Here is a 6000-nt window from a genome sequence, read left to right on the forward strand (position 1 = left end):
CAGTATATTTTTTATCTCTAATGTCCACAACATATTGTTTTCCCATTTGGTTTCAGTCCTAATCTTATTTCCTCGTCACTGCTGTTCGTTTTTATTTGCCTTCTACGGAACATATGAAATGTGTTTATACAGCTATAGCCCAATAGAAAGCCTTTAAGTGGATTGTGTGTTGCCCTGCTGTGCATCCTCCTCCAGTCCAAACCCTGCTCTGATCATCAGGACTTCAGCGGGTGATGGATGGAGCTGTCTCCTTCCAGGTTGTCATAGCATCTGTTGCATGGTGCTCACTGGATCCTGCTCTGTTAATGCCTGCATGCACACAGATAGGTCTCGACCACTGTTTGTGTGCGGGCTGTTTGGTGGGTAATGATGGAAAATGACAAACAAAAACCTCACTTTTAGAAAAAAGCTCCCCAGGTTTGACTCAATGCCCGTCTTACATGCCAAAGGGTTATTTGAAAATGTCCTGCTCTCGTTAAAGTCTCTTTCGCTTGCCCTAAGCTGAGTTGGGTGTCTGTGGTTGAATTGGTTAAAAGGTGTCTGGCAGGTCTATCCTCTGCTTAAGTCTGGTGGGGGTTAAGGTATAGAGGGAGGAGAGAGGAGATAACTGGAGATAAAAACAATGGGAGAGTGACGAAGGGAGGGATGGCTGAATGAAGGAGAAATCAATAGGAAATCAGTGTTTGGGGAGGGCCTGTCGTTTATCAGGTGACACGGTTAAACAGCGTTAAGGCACTAAAAGTGAGAAAAATATGGGCCGTCCACATGTTGGTATTGATCACAGCGGAATGGGGCGGCAGAAGGCTGAAGCCACTAATAAAATAAGACGTATCTGAGTGGGAATCAGCCAGGGATCGATGGGCACGGTGATCAAGGCCAAAAACATCTTCACTGGGATTTAAGCTTGTTCTGCTGTCCTGTGCCCACACCTCGGTATGAGCAGGGGTTGGTGTGATGAACCTGGTGGGGTCACTGAGAGGCCCCTCAGGTTGGACTTACCTGCAATATATAGATCTGTTGAAGAGGGAGAATAAGATGAGAGAACTTCAGGGATGGAAAGCGTCGGAGAAACTCTGCTCTTTATTTCCCACATGCTTTGATTTATATGAAATGTAAGTACTTTTTTCCAATCTATACGTAGGTTTGATGTGTCTGGCACAGTGACGGACTGCCTCGTTTACAGTGGCATTTAAGTCCTTTATTCACTACTTTGTAGAAGCTACACCTTCGGGTCTTTATTAGATTTGCCAGCTCCCTGCATTACACACATGGATTTCTAGAGTTTCTCCACTTCACTCCCACCAGATTCTCTTAATCTGTGTCACATTGACGGGGAAGTGTTATTAAATGGCATTTCTTCAAAGATTTTTGTATTTTCAGTTGGGTTCAAGTCTGGGTTTTTGCCTGCTTGACCAAAGCTGTGTCGTATAGCTCTAAAGCTACATGTGCTATGAGCAGTTTTATTTCCAAGGAATCCCTCTGCATTTAGTTTAGTTTGTCTTTCCCTAAATCCACGTGAGTCTCCCTTGATACCAGACGATGTTTTCTGCCTTGAGTGAATGAGTAAATTATTGTAAACAGCATTAGATAAATGGGCTATTTTAAAAAAAACTTATTTTGACAGTTTGTAAGAAGAAATGACTTTATAAAGTCATTTCTTCTTACATGTTTTGTCATTTAGCGATCTTAAATGTCTTATTTGATCAATGGATGCAGTGGTCTTCTTTTAAAAAAAAATCTGGGCCAGTTTAGCTTTTTATAGAGGGATCGATTGGAAAGGAGGAGATGGGTGGGTTAACACTCGTAAAGGGTCCACAGGCTGGATATCAGTTCTCATTGAAAACGGTATTCTGTTGGAGTTCCTCTGAGCTCATTAGACTTCACGCCTCAGTGCTTTGTGTAACTTTCTAAACTCTGCTGTCTTAGTGACCTCTGCTAAGAAATTATGTTAAGTAGTTAAAATACATATTTTTCCTTCTTTCATTATGGGATATTGAGATCATAGCAAAGTAGTTTGAATTAAATATGAATCAACAAAACATTTGTTTGGAAGTTTTTGGGTTTGCATCAGCAACTATTAATGGTTCTCTGCTGTCAATAACAATAAGAATCCTGCGACATCTCTCAATTTCCTTCCCTCTTTATCTTCATCTGCCCTCATTTAAAAGCTGCTGTGTTTGTGTCATCATGCCAGAGGTTTTGTCTCAAAATGGGCCATAACAAAGGGAAAAAACAGGGAAATTAGTTGTTGTGGCTGATTAACATCTGGCAGTCGCCATTAACGAGTGCATCAAGTCATTCCAGCTTCTAACTTGTGCTTTAGCATTGGAGCAGTGGTGGTAATAGACAGGATATCTCTATACAGACCACATTTTTCTAACTCTCCTCCAATTCCATTCGACTTTTCTCCTCATTTATTGCACACCAGATGGTGCAATAAGGATTCTCTGGAACAGTTATGATAGCGGAGGTGCTAATAGAGAAGTTGAGGCCTGTGGTCCAAAGGGACATTCATTCCAGTAATCTGAAATGTTCCTCTATTGTTTTGTATTAATTTACTTTTTCATAAACAGATGTCAGCGGGCTAACTGTCCTCAAGTGTGAATGAGGACATTAGATGGGCTTTGTCTTTGAACCCCCTCTGGACCAGTCTGCGTTCTGTACTCAGTATATCTTTCAACATTGCATACATAACCCTGCAAAAACCTTCAAACGTGTACGAACCACTGGCCAGCTGCTGTAGTTCCTGGAAAGTTGTGGTTGCTGCTGGACTTTCAATCTTTCAGCATGTTGATGTGTGAGCAGCTACTCACAGGATTCAAAAAGACATTTCCTGTGTTGAACGAAAATGCCAACTGGCTACAAAGGCTCAGTGAGGGTATGGTGAAAAATCCTCATTTCCATGACAAGGAGGTTACATTGGCTCTGAAAGACTAAGGAAAGGCCATTTGAAATACTAAACGACCTATGACCAGAATCAGTGTCAGTAAAGGACAAGTCTTTTTTCCTTTAGTCCCACATTTTTCTGCTGCTCATGCTGCAGTATGTTTAACAAGTGCTACAAGTGAGAGGCGACTGAGGAGTGAGCAGAAGTGTGACAAATAGCAGCAGATCATGCAGAAAATGTGCAATGCTAAACATCAGTTACTGCACATGGGAGAAATGGTGTGTTTGTGCAGTGTTTGCTGTCCAAGGAGTTTTAGTAGGGAAGTTTAAAGGGGGGAAAAAAAAGGGTCGCTCTCACAGCTGGGGACTTGGAATTGAATACATGGCTTCCTTTTCACAGTTTAAAGAAATTATGTTGAGGAGGGCAGAAAATCTTGCTGGGGTTTTGAGTTTCTTTTGATGTGTCGTGATGACGATTATGAAATCCAATAAAAACTAATTATGAAATTAGGAGGCGGATCAATAAGGTTTGCTCTGGTGGAGCATGCTGTCTGCGTGTGTGTTTTGTGTGTGTGTGTGTGTGTGTGGCAGTCAACCCCCTTCTGCCCAGGGAGTGTGTTGCAGTTGTGACCTGGCCAAAGCAATTGTTACTGATACTCCTCTGTGGATTCAGACTGCTCTAGCCTCACATGGCTGTAATTTATATTTTGTTGACTGCCCATTTCTCCCTTCATGTGTAATCTGATTCTATGGGTTCTCATTTTTTCTAATGCCATCTTCTAATGTTTCACCTAATGTACCCTGAAACCTCTTTATTGCTCTTTATTGCTCCAGCTTTGCTTTGTTTACTTAATTTATTTATATGGAGTCGGTTCGACCACCACAAAAACAAGTGACGTAGTGGTGTTGCATTGGCAGGAATGTGATGGAGGGTTGTATGAGGTTTCTGTCTCGTCCTTGTCTTAAAAGATGAATGCCTGGCTCTGTTAACAGTCGGTATTGAAATACAATACTATCTTGAATTTTACACTTTCAGCAGTGTAAACTAAAAAAGTTTGGTATTCATGAAATGAATACCCATGTTTATGATAAGCGTATCCGCCAGAGGGCCGTCTTGCCGTCATTTGACGCCCTTATTCAGCTCGGAACGCCCTGAACGCGAGCCGAGGGCGTCCAAAAATATTAATAATTCGAGAGAAGATCGAGAGTTTTTATCGCTTGAAATGACGAAAAGGACAAGGACATCCCGCTGTTGGAGGGGCAAAGGAGTCTGGTGGGATTATTTTCGGAGTATTGAAGATTGTTTCCCGGACATCGAAGGTGCCTGCTACTTCAACATTTATTTCCTGTTACTTCTGGACCATGACGGTTGGCCAGCCTTCAACGTTTAACTGAGTGGAATATGTTGAGCCAACCGTCATGGTCCAGAAGTAACAGGAAATAAATGTTGAAGTAGCAGGCACCTTCGATGTCCNTTTATTGCGTCGCTAAGTTCCTCGTACTACTTGTGTACTTTAAAGCGGCACGGGCATCGTTTACAATTTGCGAGCGATTTTTCAAGTTGACCGTCTTCTTGAAAAATCCGAAGTGTTGCGCAAACGTTTGATTTGTAGGTATTTTTCGGTGCGCTGTGTTTCTCTTTCTCCTCGACTGCTCCGTCGTGTGTGTGATAAACTGGAGACGCTCGGCCTCCGTAGTGCGAAGCAATGATCAGAAATCGTCTCTGCAGAGTGCTGACAGGATGAGGGGATTATTATTTGAATTAATCGTTTTTTTACCGATGCAAGACGCTACAATCGATGCATCGCGGAGGTTCAACCCAAACTGTAGACGATGTGCACCCTTTTCAAACCGGTGCACTCTCATCTTGAACGTTTATGCCGGGTGGCACCGATGCGAATCGGGGATCTTAACATCCCTAGTTCATACAATACTGATACCATTTGAAGCCATTTTGACGTATATTACCTATGTCAATACGTTTCTGTCTGTAGTGTATTTGTCCTTTTGTAGAGATTTTCCTTTATTCTTTATATATAAAATCTCGCCTAAGGCAAATTGACTAGACCGGCCCTGGTACTAGGCCTCAAGAGCCTTTATTGTGCTGGCAGACACATAGAAACAAATTGGCGGGGCGCACTTTGCACGTGTACACACTAAAAAATTCCACGCTCACGTTACCACAGTTTACCACGGAGCCTTAGTTTTGCCGCTGCGAGGCTCTGTTGCTTGCAGCTCACGCGCGTGCTCCACTAAAACCCCCCCCCCCGCTCAGCTCGTCCAAATCGCGCACGTTCCGTGTTGTCCTGTAGCAGGCACCTTCGATGTCGGGGAAACGATCTTCAATACTCCGAAAATAATCACACCAGACTCCTTTGCCCCTCCAACAGCGGGATGTCCTTGTCCTTTTCCCTCATTTCAAGCGATAAAAACTCTCGATCTTCTCTCGAATTATTAATATTTTTTGGACGTCATCGGCTCACGTTCAGGGCGTCCCGAGCTGAATAAGGGCATCAAATGACGGCAAGACGGCTCCCTGGTGGAAACGCTGCTCCGATCGATCGGTCACCGATCGAGATCGGCCGATACTCACTCTCTACCGATCGATCGGTGTTCTCTAAACATGCCGATCGCGAGAGCCGATAGCATGACGTAAAATACATGACACTTTTCTCGCGGCAAAACAAGCTCGCCAAAATGGCTTCACCGGTCTGGCATTATTTTAAGGAGTCCGAAAAAGACAGTAAAATAGCGGTATGCAACGTGTGTGTGAAACAGAAATCCTGCAGCTCCGCCCGCCGGACCGGTTAGCGGAGCGAAACAGACAAGAGTTAGACCTAACACACTTAGCTACTTTATCTACCTCTGGAACAAGCTAAACTAGTTATACATATATTTATTCTTCACTGTCAGGCAGTGTTGGGACGCGTTACAAAGTAACACGTTACTGTAACGCAACTACCTTTTGCGGTAACTAATAGCGTTACTAGTTACCTATTCCCATTGAGTAACGCCGTTATAGTTACTGTGATTTAAATGGGTGCGTTACTGCGTTACATTATGTGATGGAACTGAACCGAATCTCCCTGCGGATGTAACTTACAGGCGAATACA

This window comes from Notothenia coriiceps, unplaced genomic scaffold (assembly GCF_000735185.1).
Source record: "Notothenia coriiceps isolate Sejong01 unplaced genomic scaffold, NC01 NC01_scaffold00037244, whole genome shotgun sequence".
Classification (NCBI taxonomy): Eukaryota; Metazoa; Chordata; class Actinopteri; order Perciformes; family Nototheniidae; genus Notothenia; species Notothenia coriiceps.